Source organism: Rhamphochromis longiceps, linkage group LG5, assembly GCF_057381845.1.
Source record: "Rhamphochromis longiceps isolate RC_006_pf linkage group LG5, R_longiceps_female_GT1.1, whole genome shotgun sequence".
Taxonomy (NCBI): domain Eukaryota; kingdom Metazoa; phylum Chordata; class Actinopteri; order Cichliformes; family Cichlidae; genus Rhamphochromis; species Rhamphochromis longiceps.
In genome coordinates, this window is record NC_140561.1 from 19,977,597 (window position 1) to 20,002,495 (window position 24,899).

General features: G+C 39.1%; 2 long non-coding RNA genes across 4 annotated transcripts; one reads left to right on the top strand and one right to left on the bottom strand.

Annotated features, from left to right (window-relative positions):
• Nucleotides 1–1,445: 1,445 nt before the first annotated feature.
• Nucleotides 1,446–3,270, top strand: LOC146669826 (uncharacterized). The gene is made up of 2 exons (XR_014911738.1): nt 1,446–1,875; nt 2,669–3,270. It is a non-coding gene; the product is annotated as an uncharacterized LOC146669826 (long non-coding RNA).
• On the bottom strand, nt 2,958–5,707 carry LOC146669827 (uncharacterized). 3 transcript variants are annotated; one of them, XR_014911735.1, is made up of 4 exons: nt 5,322–5,707; nt 4,760–4,898; nt 4,457–4,538; nt 2,958–3,579 (listed from the first exon to the last, which is right to left on the bottom strand). It is a non-coding gene; the product is annotated as an uncharacterized LOC146669827 (long non-coding RNA). The 3 variants fall into 3 exon arrangements; XR_014911737.1 differs by having other exon boundaries at nt 4,760–4,936; nt 5,322–5,462; XR_014911736.1 differs by lacking the exon at nt 4,457–4,538 and having other exon boundaries at nt 5,322–5,620.
• Nucleotides 5,708–24,899: the final 19,192 nt, after the last annotated feature.

The following is a 24,899-nucleotide window of genomic DNA, read 5'->3' on the forward strand; positions in this document are numbered from 1 at the left end:
CGTGAGCTGAGGAGGAAGGGTCTGACGTTTATCCAGATTTTCTCTTCCCTTCATGTGTTCACTTATTTGGTGAAGGAGACTCTTCGCCAATGATAAAACATAGGTTTAGTCCTTCATATCTTGAGTTTGAAGGTGCAGACATGAATTAAAATTTTCATCCATGTCATGCAAATGCCTAAAAATTCTCTTCTCCTTTGCCTTTGGTGTACTACATATGTCGGCTGATCTCTAGCCACATACATAAAACATGACTAGGCAGAATAAAAATGTTCATCTTGGCCACAATATCTAAGGTGGTGGAGCTTCCACAAATGGCGCCCCCTCCTATGTAATTTTGATAGATTAATTCTAAGTTTATGAGGATGCATCAGTTTGTTGGAAGATTTAATTACAAACTAATAAAAAAATAGAATTATTCTTTTTTCCGATTAAATAACCTCAAAAAACAACTGTCTGTACCTTTAAAATTGCCGTATGCCGCAGAGTTGAACTCGCCAGACGATGTGTTCTGTAGTTCAGTTCATTATAACTTTGCCAAATTTATTTAAAGAGCTGACAAACTGGTTTAATGTCTCTCTGTTGGTACAGTATGACATTATAACAGTGGTGTCATGTTAAATGGGGTCAGTGTTTTTTAAATCGATGGCTGACTTTGCAGCCAGCAAGCTATGCAGCCACGTGACAATGACACTGGAGTGGCTCTCATACCAACACAGGTTAAGATTACAGCAGTGAAGCACAGGCAGACTGACAAATAACATGCATTATACACACAGCTACAGTATATTTTTGAGGACCCCCACTAATATAATGGACACCTCAACCCATAATCTCAGCAGCATACCTAAATGTTTGACGTATCCTAACATTAAACCAAATCTTAACTGTAACACCACGTCCTCACCTTTTTCTAAAAAAAACCTTTCAAGGTCTCAAAGTCTAATTCTGTGTCATAGGAACAGATTAAGACTTTGGGCGCACATACACAACCAGACAATATGGAACTCCAAAGTGTTCAAAATTAAATAAATAAATAGGTCAAGATGAAATAAATAACTATGTGAATAAATAAGACACAGATATGTAATGTGAGAATGATATTGTGAAATAATGGAACACATTTTGAAAAAAATGCTCATTATTGTGAAATATATTGCATTCTGCTATATAAATTTACTTATTATTGTGAAATATTATTTCATGGTCATTATTTTTCACAATAACAGAGATTATTCCTGAGGCATTTTATTTATTTCCAGCCGTTTTTAGTCCAAAATGACCTTTTTTCAAAGTCAGTCTTTATTTCAAAATCCCGTTTTTCCCGATGGTCTATTTATTTCATAATGCGACTTTTCAGCAGAATGACTTTGTCTGTCAATCAGTGTGAGTGGGCTTGACCTTTGCACCTATTGGCTTATCGTTTACCATCGACTAGTTTTCCTGGATACCGGCTCCGCGGACGGCTGCTACAGCTAGCAACAGCGTGCTAGGTCAAAAGTCACGGAGGATGGCGGACTGGTGTGAACTTCAGCCAGTTCTGCTCATTTAAGCAAATCAGATAGAGAGGGATCATTTACCTGTAGATACTGTTTTGAGTCGTTTAGATGTTTCTGAAATGCTTGGGATGATAATTGCTCTTCAAGATGTTCGCATCGATGACAGCATTGTCAAAGGTTTAAGATCAATTCAGCACCGTGTTCGTTTGGAATACGCCGAGGAAGAACAGTCTTCAAATGTTGGCCGTCCACGTCTAGAAATCCCGGTGCAGCACTCAGGACTTTAGTGCTGTCCGGGATAACCGTCGGGGTAATTGCCGATACATTTTTCTGTGTCTCCGAGCACAATTAGGAGGAAAATGACGGAGGATGGTCTAAGGTAAGTTTATGCTGTAATTGAGCACCTGTGTGATTCTGTACACAGCATTGTTTAGATGTTGACCTTAATTATGACGTTTGACAATGAATTATTATCGCTTACTTTTTTTTGTTACTGTCTAAACTAAGTGGGGCAGCTACGGCTAAAGCTATCGGCGCCATCTCGGCGTTGAGACACGTTTAGCAGTGTTAGCTGTTAGTGTGTTAACTCGGAGACTGGGGTCAGTGGAGCCTGTAGGACCCTTTTACACAGAGAGTAGACCCACCAGCTTTCCACAGTCTACTTACTTATCACATCTTGTTAGACAACAGGGTCATTAGTGCTTTAAATAGTACATAGTTGAATGTTTCATTGCTGTTTGCAGTTGATTGTTCTCTGATAACGCATAACAAGGTTGATGTTAAATAGCGAGTTTATTGAAATGGTTTTGTCTATTTCAGCAGCATTATAGATATACTTTCTCTGGTGTCTTCGGTAAAGCTAAAACAAGAATACATTTACATCCTTGGTTCTTTCAGCATTAATTGGAAAACTTTGAGATTTGCTGTGCGCCTCCCAAGCCATTCTCTTTTATCCCACCTGTCAGGTATAGATGGCAATACTTTAAACAAAGTTACATTTGTTATACCTGAAGAGAACCAATCCTGACCTAGAATGGGTGAATGAATAATTAGTTGGTAGCCAATGCCTAAGCAACTCACATAGGCCCTGGCAGACTCAATAAGTCCATCTAGGAACAGCTGCAGGAAACACCTCTTCAGTTTAGATTTAAAACATGTGCATGCTCTTTCAGGTTGATGAGGATTATGGTGTGGACTGGACGGGACAACATAATCGCTGCCCATCAAATGAGATCACCATTCCTGAGATTCAGCTCCCAGATGCACTGAATGAACAAGACCCTGCTGTGCTACCAATACTTCAAAATCACTTGTAGAAAGACATTATTACATTTAATCAGTTTCTATGTCAGGAGGATTTTTTTTTTTTTTTAAATTTCTACAGCTTTGTAGCTAATACTGACTCAAAACAGCATAACCAATTTCATTTTCAACAAAACAGTGAGTGGCTATAAAACAGGATTTGTTTTATACAGCTGTCACTTTAATGATATTCATTTCTTGGTTGGATATACAGTACATGTCAACTCTGAGCAGATTTAATACAATGAACACAGTACAGTAGTGTAACATCTTAATTCAAATAATTTTTTCTAGAAATTTTTTTTGTATCAGTAGCGAGTATAAACAAAACATATTGTGTAATTTATAATGTACAGTGAACAACTGATTTTGATATCTGAACTCTTCATCAGTTTATATTAAAAAAGCCATAAATGCACACCTGTACTCTGTATTTTTCACTGTCAAGTGTATTAAAAAGAACTAGAACTCACTAGATTGTCCGTTTCTTTGAACACCGAGTACAGTAATGTGATGCAAGAAAGAAGAAATGGTCTAATTTTACCATGTGGTTATGGAATCAATCGTAAACCAGACCAAAACCTGAGTCAGTAGAGTTGAGACACACCTGAATGTCCATTAGAAATGACTCATAGGTACAGTAGTGTGCAGGAAGACGTAGTACTTCAAAACCGGTGGAAGACTTTGGAAGATTGCTGTTGACCACTTCCACAGTCATTTCTCGGCAAGACTTCCCATCCTGTCCAAAACTTGATGAGGGCTTTTTGTTGTGCACAAGATGCTGCAACAGAAGATTGTTTTAAACTATAATGACATCCTATATTCATTATTTTGAATCTTTTATGGAGAAATACCATAAAAGATGACCACTTACATACAGGGCACCAGACATTTTTGCCCCACTCAAATTGCTGTTGTAGCTTTTATAGATATTTTTATGTTAACAAAGCTAAAAGTAGTCTACATACAATTCTAGTGCAACTGATAATGCCACCACTCTTATGTATTGCATGGAGCAAATAACAAAACAAAATTATACTATAGCGTAGAGCTGGGCGATAGAACGATAACGATATGTATTGCGAAATAACTTTTTCTCAATAGAAAAATTAAACTATTGCGAAAGACCTCACCGCTCTTGTCCTTTTTATAAAAAAATAAATAAAAATAAATATCGTGATATGAAAAAATCTCATATCGCCCAGCTCTACTATAGTGTACTTTGTTAATGACCCAAGATCACTGGACTGTATGTAATTTACCAAAGGGGCGATCGGGGCGATCGTGGCTCAAGAGTTGGGAGTCCGCCTTGTAATCGGAAGGTTGCCGGTTCGAGCCTCGGCTTGGACAGTCTCGGTCGTTGTGTCCTTGGGCAAGACACTTCACCCGTTGCCTACTGGTGGTGGTCAGAGGGCCCGGTGGCGCCAGTGTCCGGCAGCCTCGCCTCTGTCAGTGCGCCCCAGGGTGGCTGTGGCTACAATGTAGCTTGCCATCACCAGTGTGTGAATGTGTGTGTGAATGGGTGGATGACTGGATATGTAAAGCGCTTTGGGGTCCTTAGGGACTAGTAAAGCGCTATATAAATACAGGCCATTTACCATTTACCAAAGTATAATCAGAGAAAACCAATGGCAAAATACCTATCGCAGCAGACTTACCATTTTCAATGAAGGACCGAAGGTAACCTGCCACTCTGCATTTATCCTCGAGAGCATTCCTCTTCTTCCTCATCTTCATCTTCTGTGGCAGGCCACAGTCATTTTATAGCTTTACTTATCTTGTAGTCTTAAGAGCATCAGCAACATTAGGTGTATTTTTATTAAATGTAACCCAGCTGTTCAACTAACCCACGCATACAAAACAGTATATTGGTGTTTTGTGTCAACAATTAATGTTCATCCTTCATAAATTAACCAAATAGCTTTACTATTCAGATGTTAAAAGATGTGACCTGACCTTACCTCACAACAGGGAGCAGTCTGATTCCCTTGGTAAGAAAGGAGGAATGATGTCTGATCTTTCTGTCAGAAGCGGCCATACCATGGTTTCCTTAAGCCCTTTCCTCAGCTGCTTGACTTGACGACTTGTTTGTGTTATGACCTACAACGGTGAGACCAAACCAAAACTGAAGTTGGAGTCTGTAAAGTGACACACACTTTAAATGTTAAATATTTAAAGAACATCCACTGTACTAGTAAAAGCATTTTCAAATTATACCCACTTACAAAATCACTACGTTGAACTAAAATTGCTTTCTTTTCTTTCACATAGATTACTTGTCTTCCATATTAGCACAGAAGATAAGCCACTTTAAAACAGTCATGAATAACTATTACCTACAACAATGTAAATAGTAATACAGACATTAACCCAGAAGACAATTATTTTCTCTTACCTAATTTATAGAATTCTTTGCTATGATAAAAAACAGTATTAAAAAAAATCTGTGACTAAACTGATTAAAAAGCTCATTTTTGCCAGACAGACAGACTAACCAAGCAATAATAACATATCGTTACTTACCCTGAACAGCGTTTCGTGGAGTGGAGCTAGCTGTGATAGCGTTAGCATTTGCTAACGTTAACACTGTGCGGTTGTGATGAGAACTTGGACCAGGGACCACTTCATCTCCAGTACACTGCTGCAATACGCAGACTGAGGTGAAGACGTTCAATCTAAGCGGTTAGCAAGTTCTCTGAGTAACTCAGAAACGGACTTGTTTCCTGCAGCCATGCCCTTCACAAGAATTGATACTAGTGATGTGCGGATCGATCCTGAAATATCGATTCCTCCGATACCAATCATTTATGTTCTAGAATCGATTCTCACATTAAAATATCGATATTTTAGTAATTTAGAGTAAATTTGTAGTTTATCATTAACAGGAACACAGTGGAAAGAAACTATAACATTCGGATTGCCTACATTCAAAGGAACTACTTCCTCTTCCGCCTTTCATAGTCATGTGCGAAATACGGCTGTATAAATGTCTCGCAGCCCCTTGGCGTGCGCACTCACAACAATGGCTGAGCGTAATTGTGCGGATGTATTTTACCTCCACAAACAGCTGAGCCGTGGTTTGCAATAAATGTGGCAAAAAAAGTGAGGTGTTGTGGCCATACTTGCCAACCTTGAGACCTCAGAATTAGGGAGACATTCAAAAGGGCTGTTTGGGCGGATAAATATATTTTACAGGGTTTATTTATCGGATAAAATACGTTAAATGTCACCGTTATTATTGGCCGGCCCGGAAACAGCGGGGGTGTCCAAATTCAGAGGCTGTTTCCACCTGAGGACCGGCCTTCGCGGTCTAAAGAAAGCCGGGTAGTACGTCACGAGCTCCCTCGGTGGAGTGAAACTCTGCCGTCTGCTCCTTGCTGTCTAAAATATAACCGGACACTGACGTAAACTCTTCTGTTTAATCAGTTTTCTGTTTGACGTTTATTCAGCTGTGTGAAAACCCCGGAGGAACCCTCCCGAGGGAATAATAAAGTTTAATTTAATTTAATCTAATCTAATAACTTTAATCTCAGCCAAACCGATTTACTCACGAACAAATAAAACACTGAAAAAGCCAAACAAGAACATTTTTAAGTTATCAAAGTGACTTGTACATCATGTTTAACCCGAGTGGTGAAAGACCGCGGGGGTTTGAAGACGATGTGTCGGTCGGCTCAGATATTTGAAGTTTACACAGCTACATTCTCACCTGAAAATATGTTAAAAGTTTTTTTGCGACCCAGAAAGAGAAATAAGAGTGATATTAAAACTAAGTCGCTGCCGTCATTGTTGGAAACTGGAATTGGCTGGGCCGCGCTATGAATTCTGCGATATGGTTTTTCAACTTTGTTGTCCGGGTGGAAAATCTGGAGAAAGGTGGGATTCTCCCGGAAAAATCGGGAGGGTTGGCATGTATGGTTGTGGCAACATCACTAACCTTGTCAAACACCTCAGAGTAAATCATATCACAAAATATGACGAGCGTATGTTGAGGCGAACTGAAGAGGAGGAGAGGGACAGGTGCTGCTAGGGTGAGAGTCTCTCACGGAGTCCTTTAGTCCTCCAGGCAGGCAAGGTGTTCAAATAGCACACAACTTTAGTTTTTTTTATTTCTATATGATGAACTCTGCATTATTAAGTGATAAGAAGAAGGTATTCTGATGTCCTGTAATCATTATGACGCTATAATTTGAGATACAATAAATAAAATAAGTTTTTGTACAAAGTATCGGTATCGGATCAGTATCGTCGATACCACCCTGAATATTACTTGGTATCGGATCGGAAAGGAAATCAGTGGTATCGCACATCACTAATTGATACACCTGTAACGTTATTCGCGCCCAGTGTTTTGCATTTGTCGGTGCCTTAAGTTTATTTTGAGCTGCATACTGCCGCCAGCTGCATAGGAGATGCATTGCACCATTAAACCTAAATCGACAATTCATGTGCTATTACTTATGTCTGAGTAAAGGAGCAACCAATCACACAACTGGCTCCGCCCTGTCTTTCTTGATTGACAGACAAAGTCATTCTGCTGAAAAGTCGCATTATGAAATAAATAGGCCATCGGGAAAAACGGGATTTTGAAATAAAGACTGACTTTGAAAAAAGGTCATTTTGGACTAAAAACGGCTGGAAATAAATAAAATGCCTCAGGAATAATCTCTGTTATTGTGAAAAATAATGACCATGAAATAATATTTCACAATAATAAGAAAATTTATATAGCAGAATGTAATATGTTTCACAATAATGAGCATTGTTTTCAAAATGTGTTCCATTATTTCACAATATCATTCTCACATTACATATCTGTGTCTTATTTATTCACATAGTTATTTATTTCATCTTGACCTATTTATTTATTTAATTTTGAACACTTTGGAGTTCCATAAGACAAGCTCATGCATCATGATAGTTTAAAAAAGAGCTTTAAGTTAAATGGTTTTCTATTGTTGTGATTCATCAACTCATGTCATCTGTGAAGGTCACGACTCACAGCAGCCCCTTTAAGAAAACACCTTTCCTTCAGTAAAATGACCTCTAAAGCAGATACATCACTGTGGACAAAAGGCAGCTTTGTGCACCATCTTTCGAAAAATTGTGTGCCCCTGGTGGTTTGAGTGACATGCAGCTCTCTCCTGAGGCGAACCCCAATCAATAGCACCATTTCCAGGTAATCCCTGCTCCTGTCTTCCTGACACTGTTAACACTCACACTGGCTGTAATAAACCAGATGGATCAATACAAGACCAGTTCAACACAAAACACTTCCATCTCAGCTAATGCAGTGATATGTGGACTGGATATCCCTGCAATCTGATCCCTCACCATCTCTAATTATCCAGTTGTCTGTAATATTCTGTAATTTATGTTGTGATTAAGACTGTGATTATCTATCTATCTATCTATGTAGACATAAAGAATCATTTTTTTTAAACATTTTTTCATAGATTGACTTTTCCATAGTAATTTAGATTAAGTTTTTAAATTTCTGCACTACTACATTAAATGTTTTAACTACAGGTTACATGTTTAGTAGTTACAGGTAAAACTGACGTTTTTGCATACCAAAGGGTCACAAATAAAAGAAAATGTTTACATTTTTGTCAGATATGGTGAAACAGAGTCGTTGCATTTGCTGTTTGTGAATGAACATGATTAACATTGTGTCAGGCCCTCAAAGGCCCATACTGAACCAGAGAAACTCTGCTCATTGGTGTGTTTTATTACCTTAAGTCAATCTAGGACGAGTATATTGTCCTAGATTGTCCTAGAAGTATTTTGTAGACTTTTGTAGACTCTAGACCTGGCATTGCATGAAGTTAAAACCACTGTGGTAAAAATTAATCAGAATGAAAAATAGATAGTGAAGCAAAAGGCCATTTTGAGGTCAGCACTTTGCTCCCTTTCAACATAAATCCTGTACGCTATTGCTCTCCCTGATCTTTAAATAAAGGGGAAAAAAAAACCCTGACAGATCCTTGCTTAAACTCACAGTCAGCCAAGAGATGGCGGCAGCATCAGACCTTTCCCATCGCTCTGTTTATGAGCACTGGAGAAGCACACGCAAAGCTTTAGCCGAATGAATCATGCACTGAAAGTGTCAGTGGAAATTTTGTTAGATTTTATTGCAGTTTAATCAGCTCAATGAATGTTTTAATAGGCTGATATTTCAGAGAGTGAAAAGCCATGTGGTGATAAATTTTGTGGGGTGAGCTGCCCCCCCACACCCTCCGTACCTCACTCCTCTTCTCTCCTGCCTTTTTGCTGCAGAGAATTGCTAATGTAGACCTGCACAGCTATTTATCCACTTGTTGGTGCAGAGGAGTCTTATGTTATGTATCCAGATTTTTCACATTCAGGCTAAAACAGACTAAACTGTAATTAACCAGAAAGGAAAGAAGTGTGTATTTTGCTCTTGGTTCAGCCTTTTTGTTGTTGTTGAGATAGCAGCTCCCACTTTCCTCCTTTTTTCTGCATGTTATCCTCTCCTCCTCCTTTTTCCATGGGGGTTTTATGAATTCATCAGGTTGGGCCACCAGGTTCCACCTTATTCTCAGACCTCCAACACCATTTAACATGTATTTACCCCTCCTCCTCTCTCTGAGGATTGCTCTATTTCTGCATTTGTTATCCACAATCCCCTCATTCCCATTATGTACATATCTTAATCACTCCATTTCCCCCTCTCCTCAATTTTATCCATTCTGTGTTTTTTTCTTCTAGTTTTGACCTTCAGTTCCCTTGTTTCATTACTCTCTCCCATTCCTGTATTTCTTCCCTGTTTTCCTGACCATGAGAAAGTAATGGAATGCAAACTCAATGTAGCGATGACATTTTGGGCTTCAGCCTTTCCCCTTCAGGCTTTGTCTCATACACAGTTGTCCTCTGCTAGCATGGATGTATGATGTGTGGTATGACTCTTCTAATAAGGACATGGATGAGAGAATGAAGGAAGCTGGGGGCTGTAATTAAAGACCGAGGGGTCTTGCTGAATAAGTAGGGAAAGGAGGGGGCAAAATGGTGGCTATCTGCTGCAGGAACAATAAATCAACCTGCCCCGTTAGCCGCCCTTAACACTATGACTACACAGCATTCAGCCCCCCTCTTTGCAAAAGCAATTCCGTCATGTCTTGTTAGCTCATTCGTCTTCATCAGCACCAGTGGGAGGTTCAAACCCCTTCCTCATTCCCACCGCACCTTCCAGCACCCCACCCCTCCTCCCTCCCAATGCCAGGCACCATCGGTCAAAGAAAAACCAGCCCGCATCAGCACGGCCACGGGTGTCATACCATTCTCAGACACACAAACACACACACACAGCAACAGCTGAAGAGACAACAGTTAAACTTAGCTTGGCCGTGCAGATCCGTGTCCCGCAGTAATGTTATTAATGAACGCATGGTTAACACACACAGCACACTAATGGCATTCAGGGCCAATTAAGGGATGACTAATTAATGAGACATTTCCTATAAGGCTTATTGATATGTTAATTTGCAGTTATATAAATCACAGTCTTAATTGTACTGCCCTCAGCTAATAAGATTTTCATTACGTGTAATAATGAATTGTTAAGCCAGCTGAATTTGTTGATTTACCAAGGAACATTGTTTTTGAGAACACATAACAACATTACACAATGATAACAAAGTATTATTTAACTAAATGCTTTTACTTTTTGAAAAAATCTTAAGATACCAGTTCACTTTGCATATATTCATGCCTGGGTGGTTCCCACTTAAGAACATTGTTTTAGGTCATCTCACTTCTGAGCACTGTGAGACATGACACGTCCATGCAGCAAACCTAAATGAACTGAAACATTTTTGCTGCACTATGTCACAATGACTTGCACCTCAGTAGCTTTACTGTGTCAACTGAAGTTAGATTTGATGCAATTTTCTACTACTTGAAGGTTTTTGGGTTTATGGGGTTAATTGGTGTTTCTTTTTGATATTAGGTACCTAAATTGCTGGGAAAAAGTTTTTTTTAAATTGTTTTTTGTGTACTTCAGATCATCAAACAAATGGTAATAGTAGACAAAGATGACCTGAGTAAATACAGTGCAGTTTTTAAATTTCATTCTGTCTGAAAAATGTTACCACTGGGTCTGGGGACCCGGATTGCTTGCTGTGATTAATGGAATAATGAGTTCTGCTCTCTACCACAAAATCCTGAAGGAGAATGTCTGATCATCAGTTTATACGCTGAAGCTCATGAACACTTTTGCAGTAGGACAATGATACCAAACCCTGGCAAGTCCACCGCTGAATGGCTAATTTTCCACCTATTCATGTCTTGCAAATGAAAAATGTGATATAGTTTAAACTGCCAAATATTAGCCATAGCTTGATACCATTGAAATGCTACATACATAATGGGCCTAAAATTATGATTCGCTGTATATCTATATGCATGTGATTTTCAGAACACTAAAAAGCTGAGTTTCACTATTTCACAAATGCCTTATTTTTTATGAGCATTTTTAAAATTGTACTCAAGTAAAAGATCTCAGTGCTTCTTCATTTTACCTTCAGTCAGCGGTATCTGATAATTTATTTATATATATTGTGTAAAGTAAAAACTTTAAATCCAAACTAGATACTTTTAATATCTGAAGGTACAGATGATTTCTTGCCCTTGACCCACACTGTCTGATACAGTTCAGTCTACAGTCTTCACTTTGTTTGCTCTGATTATGACTAGAGATCCGACCTGGTTGCCATAAACAGAGCCGTTTGATCTGAACGCTGTGCCATTAGTGGTTTAGGTGCCAGTGGAGAATAATAATGCAGATAAACAATGGAAATGTCTGTTGCTCCCACACAAACAAAAAGAGGCGAGATGAGAAATCTTCAGAGCTCCAACAACAGCTTCAAAACCTTTAACCGTCTGGAAATTTCTGCCTTACTCAATAACACAACACAGGAGGCGCTTTTAAAATGAACAAAGCTACTGAGCTTAATTCCACCTCTCTGCCTGTTTAGTCATTAGTATATTGATTAAATACAACCAGTCCAGTAAAGCACTTCTTTGTCTTTTATCGCTGTACATTGGAGAGCAATGAAAAGAAAGGACAAAACTTTTATTTCGACAAAATTTTTCAAAATGTTAAATCTATAAAAGCTCCATGAATGAACCTCACATCAGCTTTTTAATCAATGAATTTGGACAACTTTGATATTAAGGACACACATTGCTGATGAGTATAAACACAAATACACACTAACAAACATAGCCGCTGTCTATCAATGCCTCTGCATGTCACAACGCAGCCCAGACATTTGATTGACAGCTGTCAGTCTGGCTGAAGAGAGTTGACTGAAGGGGTCAGCCATGGTACCAGGAGGCCGCCTGTGTCGTCAGGAAGCAACCGGGAAAGGGGGATGGAAATAGACAAGGTCTGCTGTGTTGTTCTGGGCTCTCCTCTGCCTCACCCCAGGGGGACAGGCTGGTGAGATGGTAAGAAAGAACGAGAATAACAAACCTCCAAAATGTGTGAAGCTGTTCAGAAAGGCAACACCAAACTATGTAGTCACATCATGCACATACCCTACATTAGAGAGCATGGCAAAAGCAAATTCACACTTAAATATGTCTAAAGTATTTGCCTATAGAGTTTGAGCTACAGAAGATGGGTGAAGAAGATGATAGGAAGAGACAAATAAATTAACTCAATGCACCTCACGTCCTCCTCCAGCCTGTTTGATACAAACGAGTAAAAGAAAGAAATGAAAGGAGACACGAGACGAGAGAAAAGCTAAATGGCTGGAGGGAAGCAAGAACCATGCAAGTTAAATAAGACTGTATATTTTTGGTCACTGTCTCAGTGGTGCTGAGAGGAAGAGAGAAAGGGCTTCTAAAGCAACAGAAGAGAGTGTCAAAAACAGACAGCCATATAGACAAAAGCAGGATGCTGAAAACATTCACCTTTTAGAGGTAAGGGGGAAAAAAGCAGGCAGATAGTCAGAGAAAAGACTGCTAGTGTTGACAGAGGCTATTAACAGTCAGATGGTACACTGAAAGACTAAAAGGAGAAATGGAAGGATCAGGCTGTATTCACAATGAAGATGGAAAACGACAAAAGAGAGCAAAGTGCAGAGAAAGGCAAGGAAATGTAACAGAGGAGAAGCTGTCAGCGGTCTGTGGTCCATGCTAACCTAAACCTTCTAACACAGCTGCTGGTCACATGCACGCAAACACACACACACACTCACACGTATTGATACCCACACACAGAAACACGCAGAGATTCATTCCTCTTGCAGACTGTCTGATCCTCTCTCCTCGGGGAGGTGTTAGTTTGGAAGAATCCAAGGGGCTTCGTTTGGACACCAAAGTGAGGGGAGCAATAATTCTCTCTCTCACTCCTTGTACTTGGCAAAGACACACCCATCGAGGCGAAGTACACACACATGCTCACACAAACCCACACACGCTGAGCAAAGGTAAGCATGGAACAGTCTGCACTTTTACTGTGGTGGTCGCCTCTCATATAAGATCAGATTTTTGTGCTCATCACTGTAACCTGAGTAAACCACCAACATGAAGAGGAAAGCTATAGACAGCTGACAAAATAACACAATTCCAGACTGATTTTTCTTTCAAACACTCACCTTTCTGATCTAAAATTGGATTCATTTGTTAAATGTATACAGCATAAATAAAGTTAGGCTTTGGCTCACAACACAGAACTGTGAACTAAACATATTTTGGAACTTTTATAATGTGTAAAATTTAACTAAAGATGGCAAATATATACATCCCATGTAACGTGTGAAGGCCCATTTGATAGTTATGTCTGCTTGTCCCTTCTTACCTTCTAGGTTCTGGCGCTTTTAATTTAAACTAACAAGTACAGCTTCAAGAGGAGTGAAAACAATGAGTGTGGAATGCTGCACGGCTCTCTCATGCTGAAAGGTCACCATACTGATGGGATGAGCAAGACCAACAAACAACTTTAGTAGTCACAACTAAACAATATTGTAAAACACTGTAAAATTAACAGTACAATGCCTGATGGATGAAGGCATGGAGAGAACCAGTAGTGATGTAACCTGCTGGTTTTACTGACACACTGATTGCACTTTGATTAGTTTTATTTTGTAGGAAAAAAAGTTGCAGCTCTACAAATCAACCCAGTAATGAAATCTATCACCAGCTCTAACATTAATTTATTGTTAAATAATTTCACATAATATGTCATCAGTAGGACAGAGGGCTACACATGAGCCTGAAATTTGAGCCCAGTGTTTTCTACTCTTATTTTATTTCTTATTTTATTCCCGGTACTGCCATTATGTGAGTTGAAATTGACTTTTTATGAGGAAAAAAACTTTTTTGTGTTGCAAGGAGACAAGTTACTAATATGAAGCCATTTACAGTGTGACACTCACAACTTGCTGTGTTTGATTTCAGACAAAATTATCCTAAAGAAATTCACACATGTCAACATGTATTGAGAACTTTTGGGCAATTATTAAACAAAGTAGAGAAAGTACAGAAATCTCAAAAAAGATGGTTAAAAATATTTATATTCCAGTTAATGTTAGAGACATACTAGATTATTAGACAATGCGTATTCTATATTTCTCACTAATTTCCCCCTATCTCAGTTATTGTGCTGAAGTTTGCGGGAATACATATGCGAGTAATATAAAACCTCTATACTTGTTACAGAAGAAAGTGGTATGAATGGTTCATAATGTTAAATATAGAGAACATACAAATAATCTGTTTATAAAATTGTTGAAATTAGAAGATTTAGTGACATTACAAACATAATTAATCATGTTCAAGGCAAAAAATAATACATTACCTCCAAAGTTCGAAGTTTATTTGTATTGTGTTCAGGTAGTGGGGACTGTAAAAGGAAAGTTTATTTTAAGCATCAGTTTGCCAGGATCACACAAAGGCAGCCATCTATTGGTATTGTATACTGTTGATTATGTTGTTTTGTTGTTACATTTTGCATTGATAAGTGTAGATAAATGTTAGAGTGCTTTTGGGGTTGTAGGTGCCCACTTGTAAATTTATTTGGAATTCAGATAGGGGTCAGGTGCTAATAAGAATTTATTCTTCGTCCTGCTCCTTTTCACTCATGGGTGCAGTGTTATATTAATGGGAACGAGGGTTTGTCAGTAAGAAATGAAATACTGTTGAACCATGTGTGAAACAAATAAATGAAATGAAATGAAAGTATGTATTACAGTAGTTTATTCTTTTTAAAATTCAAATATTGGAAAAGTACGGCAAACAAATTTGTTTTTGATAGAAGTAAACCAGTTAGAATGTGTGTGTGTGTGTGTGTGTGTGTGTGTGTGTGTGTGTGTGTGTGTGTGTCTGCGTGTGAGAGAGTGAGACCAGATCAATATCAAACAGTGCTGTGACACCATATTCATCCTAGGGGCCTATCAGAGAGAATGTCAACACCCTCTGGTGAGATGACCTCACCAAACACACACACACACACACACACACACACACACACACACACACACACACACACACACACACACACACACACACACACACACACACACACACTCTGTGTCACCTTTTTCCCCCAATTCATTATTAACAAGCTTGCTGGGCCTCATTAGCAGAAGGCCACACAATGCTGCTTCCACAAACAAAACAAAACGCTCCCCAACAATAATTGCCTTCTTCCTCAATGTCTCCGCCTCCAAGTCTCCTTCTTCAGCTGACACCTGCTGTGGAGAAGTTTAACAGGAAACAAATCGACAGACCCAAACTGGCTAGAGCTGCCTCTCTACGACCACCCATTCCTTCTTCTCAATTTTAGTGATTTCTATTTTATTTAATCTGGAATTTCAAAGAATCTAGAGTTCATCGTATAACTCTTGTTCTCTGTTACACCTCCTCCAGTTTGGCTCTCTTTTAATCTCAGTGTGCATAACACTGTAAGCTTGAGAGTTTATGTTTTTGTCTGTAACACCTCTGCTGAAAAACATGTTTAAAAGCAGCAAAATGTAAAAACAAAAGAAAACATAAAGGAGGAAAGTGGAAAAGAGGAGCGCGAGAAAGACAGCAGGAGAAACAACAAAAATAGGTAAAATAGACAGAAGGAATGCTCCACTGCTTGGCTGACACATATGGGGTCTCTGCAGACTGAAAGGATGCTAGGAGAGGAAGGGAGATGGAGAAAGAGAGTTGTGTGGTGTGGTGAGCAGCATCCATCCCTCCTCCCTCACTCCGCCTCCCTCTACCCCCACAGCAAAACTGTATGCTTGGCTTCTCCTGGTTTCTTTAGCATTCCTCCCCATCCTCTCCCAAAGCCTGGGAGAGGACCGAAGCAGACAGCAGGGCTTGTCATAGTCGCAGGCCTAGGTCCAAGCAGTGTGTGTGTGTGTGTGTGTGTGTGTGTTTTAACATGTGTATGTGCACTTCATTTATAACGTTTGGCCGCTTTTTTCTCTGCATGTCGACATGCTGGCACAACTAAACCATAACTGATCAACCTAAATGAATAAATCTTAACTTGGAAAAAAACCCCCACAAATAAAGAAAAGAAAACGTACATAAATCAGTCCCAGTCGACAAATATGTAATTATGTGCATTTTCTTTAAAATGTGATAATGTTCAGATGTGTCTGTGTTGACATATAGATTAAATTGGATAAATATATATGCATAAAGTCAGTTTATGAGGAAATATTTAAATGAACTTATCTGTCAATTTTAGAAACCAATTTCCCTTTAACCATATCAAGCTGACACAGCTGAACATCACCACTAGCAAACTTGGAAACTATTCAACTCAAAATGCGGAAAGAGTAACAACACCATTGTCTTCAAGAGAGTAATGTGTTCCTCTTTATCAGAAATATAATCATCCATCACTCTCTGACACACACTTAACACATGCAATTTTTTTTAACATGTTTTTATACATTGAACATATATTGTAGTTTTTGATAACTTCACATTATTTCTTGCTCTTACTAGGCAATTTTGTAACCATCCTCTGTATGAACTATTCCTTTGCTTGTTTGCAACAATTACTGATTTAATGCAAATTTGTTATTTCTTTAAATTATTTAACCATTTTAAGACCAAAAGTTTAATAAAATTAAATTAAATTAAATTAGATGAAATGTATTATTTTTTTCATGATATCAGCAGTATATTTCCTAAAAGATGACAAGAAACAACATAAAGAACATGATAACAAATGTTACTTGCAACTGAAAAACAAAACAAAAGAAAATGTCTGGTTTTCGAAAACTGTATTCCATGGTAACCACATGTGAATAAAGTAGGTGGAGAAGGAAGAGATTAAGAAAACAGAAAGTATCACTAGTGGGAAAGATTATTAGAGGATGCAACAGGCCTGGATTTTTTTAAAAATAAAACATGGCATGTTGTGTATGTCGGTGAATCTTAAGCCAACAGCAGACTTCTTTCGTCATGGATGTGGTTCCCAGTTGGTGCAGCTGTGGGAGAGCGACGGCAGGTAAGCAGCAAACTGCAGGGTGGAAAACTAAAGAAAACTTAGAAGTGCCAAACATTGAACCGAGGCTCTCTTTAGAAGCATGTTAATCTCTGTAGACACACATGTTTAGATAGAAGTAGAAATACAATATTGTACAACCTGCTACAGTGTGGTTTGGTTTCCAGAGTTTTCTTGTTCATAGTAAGTAGGGTTTTTATTACCCTAAAATTATTAGAATCACTTTGAATGAAAGGTGGTACCCTTTTTTGTATTGTTCAGCATTTTCTAAAACTAGCATTGCATTTAATTCGTTCAGAGTGAACTACATCTTGCTAGCTAGTTTGCCTGAACTAGCATTAGCTGGCGGCTGTAGCCACCTAGCTGCACACTGTTAAGTAAGTAAGTAAGTAAGTAAGTAAGTAAAATGTATTTATATAGCGCTTTTCACAGATAAAAATCACAAAGTGCTTCACAATACAGAGAATGAAAATGAAAAAGAATGAAAATACAACAAATAACAATGTAAAACAATAAAATACAACATAAAAACAACAAATTAGTTAAAAGCTTGTATACTGAAAATGTCTTCAGCTGCTGTTTAAAAGAATCAATGGAGTCAGTAACAGGATAAAAACAGTGGAAGACAATTCCACAACCGTGGTGCCACTGCTTGAAAGGCCCGATCACCATGAGTTTTAAATCGAGTGCGTGCGGCCACCAGCAGACTCTGGCTTGATGACCTTAGAGCTCGGGACGATTAACGCGGTTTCAGCAGGTCAGGTATAAACTGGGGAGCTTGACCATTTAGGGCCCTAAAGGTTAAAACTAAAATTTTAAAATGAAACCTAAACCGTGCAGGCAACCAGTGAAGGGAGGCCAAAACTGGAGTGATATGTGATCTTCTGTTGGTGCCTAATAGACGAATGGAAAATGATTCGTCTATTATAAGCTTTAGCTATTTCTACTTCTCTCATTAGCTTTTGCAAATATTGGCCCAGTCTCCCCTTGTCCTTTGTTGAGTCATCCCACATAGCTGTGTCCCTGGAGCCCTGCAGTCCAAGTTTTTTTTTCTTTCATTTTTTGGATTGCGTTTTTGCAGTTTGTTTCTTGGACATTCGCCTTTGTTCATGCCCTGCTTTATCAGCATCAGACTGTCCTGCGTTTGGGGCCTCACGTAAATCCACCACTATGTTTATTGCTCAGTGTGTGTGCTCACCTCTACACTGCATGTGGATATGTGGTCTGTATGAATGAATTGGAGATCTGAGCTTGTGGAAACATGGACAACCTCCCCCCCCCCGAAGTCTCATGGAAGCTTAAAAACTGAAATCACTGCCTTTGGCTGCACACATGCACATATTCCCCCCTGTAAACTCTTTTCTGCAACGTCTATAAATTATTCACCAAGCCTCGATTGACAGGACAGAGATCCTAATGAGAAAAATGTTGCAGGGAGACACTCAGCCGTGTCATTGCGTCCACATGAGCATGTGTAAAGCGTAAATAGGCACCATGTCTTTGCATATGTAGAGGGTGTGTGTTAAAATGTGCACAGAGAAATTAATTAGCACTGGACCTGCTGGACAGGAGAAATGATTAAAACTCTGTGTAATCAAGGCAGGGCGGGAACGAAGAAATTCACCCATTTCTTCCACACTTCCTCAGATTTACTGATACATAGCAGTGAGCAAACACATATTCTACCTTCTTCTTTTACCTTATATGTGTGCTAAGTTACATTTTTCCCCGTGTCAAGAATGCGTCGGGGTGCAGTATCTTTCATAGGAGAGTCACAGGAAAAAAGGTATACATTTATCTATATCTAGCAGATATTTGATGTGTATAGTGGCGCTGTCGTAAAAATACACCTGTTTTCTAAAGCGTTAAACTTTTTTCGTTTGTATTCCAACCTCTTGGCTGCTAGCAGTCTTTCAATGGGACATAGGAAAGCAAACAGACAGAAGAGCAGATGACACAGATACCTTGAAGTTTCTATCTCCCCTACCTGTCGAATTTCTCCTTCTCCTCCCAACAACCCCCACAACACCTCTCCCTGTCTCTCTCCCTCTCTGTTACCTTGGAGTCTGGCCGTCATGCTCCTGTGGCTCCACTCTAAAGGTTACGCTGTGTACCCACCGTCACTGCCTGTCACTCCCCCACCACCAGCAGCTACACACACACATACACAAACACACTCCATCAGTCCCAAGTCCTGTCAAAGAAATACTGTCCGTAGAATCACCAACATATCTACAGTTTGCCTTTGCAGAGAGAACATGGTGGCAAATAGCAATCTCCTCCAAACAGCTCCTAACAGCACTGCTGATGAAGTAAGTGTGTTTGTTAACATGTGTGACAGTCACACACACACAGAAAGGCAGAAGAAATGTACATGTAAAAAAGCGATTGTCGGTGTTTGTGTGGAGTCGCTTCACCGTGGCATGTGGAATTGAAATGCTGCTCACTCAGAATTCAACAGGGTCCTCTGTCTCTCACAAAGATGAATCCTCTGCAAAATGAGAGCATGTAAGATGAGCGCAGAATACTCTGCATAGTTGCAACACTGGTGACACGATATAGTTTTAACAAAATGCCTGGAAGTTCACTGTAAAATTTAAGAAATGCATGACTTTGTTAAAGCCTCTCTGTAATCTTACATGTAGAGTCGTAATCACGGTGTCAAGTGTAGACGACCTGCATTTCTCTCTTATATTCCTAGATGTTCAGAAATTCCTCCACAGTTGGTGACGTAGTTGCTGCAGGAAAGGAATTTAACTACAAAATGACACTGGCACTTGGTAACTTTACTTTTATGCAAGAATATAATATATAGTGGCAACCATTTGAGTGGAGTCCACTATTGCAAATCACGCTTCACGCAGACTAAGAGCGCCAACATGGTTTCTTCAGGCGAGCAGTGCACAGCCTACAAGCAGCTTTGTCAAAAGTCATCTACATCAGTGGTCCCCAACCCCGGAGCCACGGACCAGTACCAGTCCGTGAGTCGTTTAGTACTGGAAAATTTATGGTTTTCATGGTTTTTATTGTTGTGTTTTTAAATATTTTTATTGTTAACTCAGTTTCCCTGGGTCTTTTCCCGTGTGTTATGAATAAATCCGCTTTTTTTTTTATACCAGTCGATTTTTATTTTGTTGTATTTATCCGCGAAACCTTAAAGGCCTCGCCGTGAAAATATTGTCGGACATAAACTGGTCCGTGGCGCAAAAAAGGTTGGGAACCGCTGATCTACACATTTTTATTCGTTTACTGCCACCAGGGGGCAGCATCATGAACAAGCAGTCTGTGAGCTGTGCTTGCTTGAGCTGTTATAGCATAGGAAGGTCTACATTGAAACAAAGTGTTAAAAACAATAAAAAGTAACTAAATAAACCAGGTAAAAGAGTCCAGTAAAGCCACTAACTATGCTTCTCTTGCTTTACTTTTTGATATTTGATGTGTTTTCACATTTCTCCTGTTTTCCAACCAATCCCCATTCAGCCTGTGCATAGTGTCATCTACGTTGAGCTATGTGCAGTTGTATTGTTGAAGGGCTGCAAAGAAGCATGATTTCATAGGTTGAAAATCCTTCTCTGTAGTCTCCGCGAAGGAACTTTATGGTACGCAAATGGACCCAACCGCTGTGCAACAAATGAAGCATGACTTCAAACCATTGCAAGAACTTGCATTGGTTTGAATTGCATTTTTGATTTACTGCTGCAGAAAGAAACGCATTGACAATTCTGACTCAAATATTAACATCTTGTCTGTTAACTGCTTCAAAGAATAGTAGCTACATGTATATCACTTCTACATCTGAATGCATATGATATAAATGCACACAAAGAACATATGTACACTAGAATGGAGCTGTTTTAATTTGCTATTAGCCATTTAATGACACTTTGAACTTTCAGTGTAATTATGCTGACCTCACACACCTGGCACACACACACTTTGAAGAGCTAAAATAGAAATCGCACATGCAGCTGCTTGGTGTGGTGTCTCAGTGAAGTTCTCTGTTGTTTAAAGAATACACATTGTTTATTCATATATATCTGTCTCTCCTAACTTTTCCTCTCATCATTCTACCCCCCTTCTGTCTCTCCTTCATTCCTCCTCTCTGTGGGCCATCCGTGGAGCGTTCAACCGCTCTGGCGACATGCATCGCTGAGTTCTCAACATCTTGTCTCGTCACGGCAATTACACACACACACACACTCGCACACTTACACACATTTAACATACTCAGTACACTCGAAACACATTTCAAAGAGTCTTTTATTTTGAGCGCTGCAATATATTCTTGAAAGTCATAAGATAAAAAAATAACATGTTTCGGGTGACTTATAATGAGAAAAACTGCTTGTATCTCAATTGGATCCGCCGTTTTGATTCAAGAAAAGACAACTGCACACTGCCTCACACGCTAACGGGACGTATAGTGAAATTCAGGAGTGAAAGATGGAGGGAGTGAGCAGGTGGTCTGAGAGGTCAGGGCAGGGATCAGTCACTGACCCTCTCCACACTACTGCAAAAGGATAAGGGTTAATTAACAGCAGACTTTAATCGCCTCTGATGAATGATTCATAGCTTTCTAGTCTATAACCAGTATTTAAAACACATGGACAGAGGCAGAGCCAGCATGAATTATTCAGGTCCAATGGTAGCCCACCCAACCCCACATTTCACTCACACTGAGCGCAGACAGAGCTGAATTTCAGTCTGTGGGCATCTAGCTAGCCTGATAAAGAGTTTACAATCAATGCACCACAGATTTGCACTAAATAATCTGACAAAATCTGAGAAAAGGGTTAAAGTGATAATTATAAGGCAATCTCCTAAAATGAAGTTATTTTTCAAAAAAAGAGGCAGCATAAGAAACAAAGAGAAATTTTGGAAGATGGCTGCAGAACAAAGATAGATGAACAAAAGTGGGGGAGGCTGAGATTTACTGTCTCGGCTGTGAATGCAGCAAATAAGTCGTCACCAGCTAAGCAGCTTTGATATATTCTTAAAATCCATGGCTGTCTTGTCTTTGCTCTTTCAATATGCCATTCAACCCCTACCCCTTCATCTACTCCTGCAATAAACTGGTACACAGGAAGCTATAGGTATAGTTATAACCAAAGAAGAGTTTGAGAGTTTCATTTCAGTAAAATTATTAACCTGCATTCCCAACCTGTCACACATTTTGTGGTAAGGAGCATTTTACAGCCTAAAACTTTACATTATGCCATTTTTTTTAAACAAACAATAGGCCAAATATATATGTGTGAAAACGAAATACACTTTCACTATTTCCACTGGAATTAAGATGGTAAGTAGCACCAATTGCACTTGATTAACTGATCAACATCAAGCATGTCTATGGAAGCTTTGTGAGTTTGCTGGTTTTGTGCATTATGTGTAGGTACAGTATTTGTTAACACAATGCCATGAAGGGACGATATAAGCAGTTATCTTAGAAAAGCAACTGTTGCTGCTTCTCTAAGGTCTGTGGAGGGTTAAACAATTTTGGCAGCGAGAAAGATTACTCACAAGTGCAAAACGTTCAAGACAGATGCCGATCTTTCCCCGAGTGAACGTTCCAGCAAATTCACCCCAAAGTCAGACTGTGCAGTGTTCAGAGAAACTACAAAAATCCAAGAGCTACATCTCAGAGGCTACATTCCTCAGTTAGCATGTTAAATGTTAAAGTTCATAACTATACAAACAGAAAAAGACTGGAAAGTATGGCTTGTTTGGAAGGTAGAAAGTAGTGATGTGCGATACCACTGATTTCCTTTCCGATCTGACACCAAATTCAAATTCAAATTCAAATTCAAATTTTATTTGTCACGTACACAGTCATACACAGTACGATATGTAGTGAAATGCTTGGACAACTGCTCGTGACCTAAAGAAAACAAAAAAGGAAAAGGCTATGAATAAGATAGGAAATAAATATGAAAAATTAAAAAGGGTAAATTTAACTAGGAAGGAATAAAATATAAATTAAGGTTAAAAATGAAATAACTGTACAACACAAATTAGAATGAAGGGTAAAATTCAGGGTGGTATCGACGATACTGATCCGATACAATACTTTGTACAAAAACGTATTTTATTTATTGTATCTCAAATTATAACGTCATAATGATTACAGGACATCAGATTACTTGTTCTTATCACTTAACAATGCAGAGTTCATCAAATAGATATAAAAAACCTGAAGTTGTGCGCTATTTGAACACCTTGCCCGCCTGCAGCACTAAAGGACTCCGTGAGAGACGTCTGTCTCGCCCTAGCAGAACATGTCCCTGTCCTCCTCTTCAGTTCGCCTCAACATACGCTCGTCATATTCTGTGATATGATTTACTCTGAGGTGTTTGACGAGGTTAGTGGTGTTGCCACAACACCTCACTTTCTTGCCACATGTATCGCAAACCACGTTTGTGGATGTAAAATATGGCCGCGCATAACTCCAGTTACGCTCAGCCATTGTTGTGAGTGCGCACGCCAAGGAGCTGACACATTTATACAGCTGTATTTCGCACATGACTATGAAAGGCGGAAGAGGAAGTAGTTCCTTCCAATGTAGACAATCGGAATGAAATAGGTTCTTCCCACTGTGTTCCTGTTAATGATAAACTACACATTTACGCTAAATTACTAAAATATCGATATTTTAATGTGAGAATCGATTCTAGAACATAAATGACTGGTATCGGAGGAATCGATATTTCAGTATTGATCTGCACATCACTAGTAGAAAGCTGTATCTCTTTAAAAAATAATATTGGCAGCACGGCTTGGACTTGCAAAATTGCATCAGAACTAACCATAAGACTTCTGGAGCAATGTCCCTTGGAGTGACAAGACCAGAGTGGGGATGTTTTTCAAAAACCAAGCATTATATTGGAATAAATGCCTCATACCAACTGTCAAACACAGTGATGGACGTGTGATGATTTGGGCACCTCGTGCTCATTGATTGAACTCCTCTTTAAACCCAAGTATTGAAGAGTCAAATGTGAGCCCATCTGTCTGACAGCTAAAGGTTGACCAAAACTGGGTCATGCAACAGGACAATGGACCTAAACACAGCGGCAAATCTACAACAGAATGGCTGAAAAAGAAAACAAACAAATGTACTGTTTATAAGGTTGGGGAAACCTGCAGTCAGCTGAGACTGAAGAAGTCATTTGGATGAGTCACAAAATGTTTCTCCCACTGAAAACGCTACGTCCAGATGAACAGAATCAGCCTTTGGGGATTTATTTACCTGGATGATTGAGCATGCATCAAGACAAAAGAAACAAGGGGTTGCAGTGGTCCACTCAAAGTCCACACCTCGACATGTGTGAAATGTTGTGACCTTAAGAGAGCTGTGCATTATGATGAACTGAAACAAAAAGTGGATGAACTGAAGTGGATGATGTGAGAAAAATAAGAAAACAAACAATAATCCTAATAAATAACATGTTCGAAGAGGAGTAGGAAGAGGCATTAGCTGTTTTTAATCCTACCCCTAATAATAATCACTTTTACTTCCTCTTTATACCCTTTTTGCCACATATATTAATTAATGACTGTGAACAACAACTGTGAAATATCCTAAAGTATTATTTATTGTGGCCACAGTTTTTTTAATGGTC